The following is a 1617-nucleotide window of genomic DNA, read 5'->3' as shown; positions in this document are numbered from 1 at the left end:
GATTTTTTTTTAAGATTTCATTTATTCGACAGAGAGAGAAAGTAAACACAAGCAAGGGGGTAGTGGCAGACAGAGGGAGAGGCAGAAACAGGCTCCTGGTGATGTGGGACTCCATCCCAGGACCCCGGGATCATGACCTGAGCCAAAGGCAGATGCTTAACTGACTGAGCCACCCAAGGACCCCAGGAAGTATCTATAATTATTATTTATATAAATAATAAATATTTTTTCTGTAAGACTCTGGACAATTAAATGAGACACACTGCGGAGCTGTAAACGCAGTTGTTTACGGGGGAGCCTACGGGGGAGCCGTGAGGCCTGGCACCGTCCTAGGCACGGGAGACAGAACTTGCAGTAAGCAAAACAAACGAGGCCTTTGCCCCTTTAGAGGGAGACAGACCACACAGATAGTATATCTGCAACATAAGGGTCCCTGGAGAGGGCAAGAGGCGTGCTGTTGTAGATCGGGTCCCCCTGAGGATCAGAGAGGCCCGGGACATTGGGCGGCAAAGCATTAGTGACACAGAGAGCAGGAGGTGAGAGGGTCAGAGCAGAAGAAAGGCAAGCTTGGGGAAGAACTGCAAGGAGGCCTGTGCGCCTGGGGTCCAGCAAGTGCACACAGGGAAGGAAGACCGAGCCTGGTAAAGACACTGGCAGGGGCTGGCGTTGGCTCTAGTTGTGCCATGTCAAACAGTCAGTTCTATGTCCCCATGCTCTTCACCGCATCTGCAGCGCTTCATAGAGCTGGGCCACTGCCTCGTCCTTGAAACACCATTTCCCTTGCTCTGGACTCCACTTTCTACTGATTTCCACCATCACCACCATCCGCACCCCATCAACCCCACCCATCCCCTGTCCTCACTGGATGCTCCTTCTCTGTCCCCTCGTGGTTCTTTCTATGCTCCCTGATTTCCAGATGTTGAAGCCCAAGGCCCAGTGCTGGTACTCTACCTTCTTTTTCCCATTCATTCCCTAGATGAGTTCATTCAGCCCAATGGCTCAAAATGCCATCTAGAGGTTTAGGCCTCCTAAATATCTATTTTCCACCCAGGCCTCTCAACTCTTTTTTTTTTTTTTTTTTAAGATTTTATTTATTCATGAGAGACACAGGCAGAGGGAGAAGCAAGCTCCCTATGGGGAGCCCAAGGCGAGACTCAATCTCAGGTCCCCAGGATCACAACCTGAGCCAAAGGCAGATAGATACTCAACCGCTGGGCCACCCAGGTGCCCCTCTCCTCAACTCTTAAACCATATTTCCCACTGCCTCCTCCATCTCTTAGATGGCTGCCCACAGCAGAGCTCACAACAGATGCATACAGAGGGGAATAGTAAAACACGGAGCCCAGCGGCAGACAGGTCCGGTGGGAAGAGAACTGAGACTTGAGTCTTGAGGCCAGTCAGTGGGATCTTGGCTCTGTTTCCTCCTCTGTAAAATAGAGATTATAACCCCTACTAGGCCTGCCCCATTGGATGGCTGGGTTGCCCTTGTCAAACCACAGGGGAGCTCTGTGTTGTTTAACAGCACAGGGTGGTTTCCCTGATGACTCTTCTCATGGATCCTGAGTAATCAACTCCGCCAAGGGCTCTCCTTTTACGTAGGACTGTCTTTGAGGAGAC

Source organism: Vulpes vulpes, chromosome 14 (assembly GCF_048418805.1).
Source record: "Vulpes vulpes isolate BD-2025 chromosome 14, VulVul3, whole genome shotgun sequence".
Lineage (NCBI taxonomy): Eukaryota > Metazoa > Chordata > Mammalia > Carnivora > Canidae > Vulpes > Vulpes vulpes.
The sequence above is the reverse complement of the archived record's forward strand: the minus strand, read 5'-3'. Positions refer to the sequence as shown.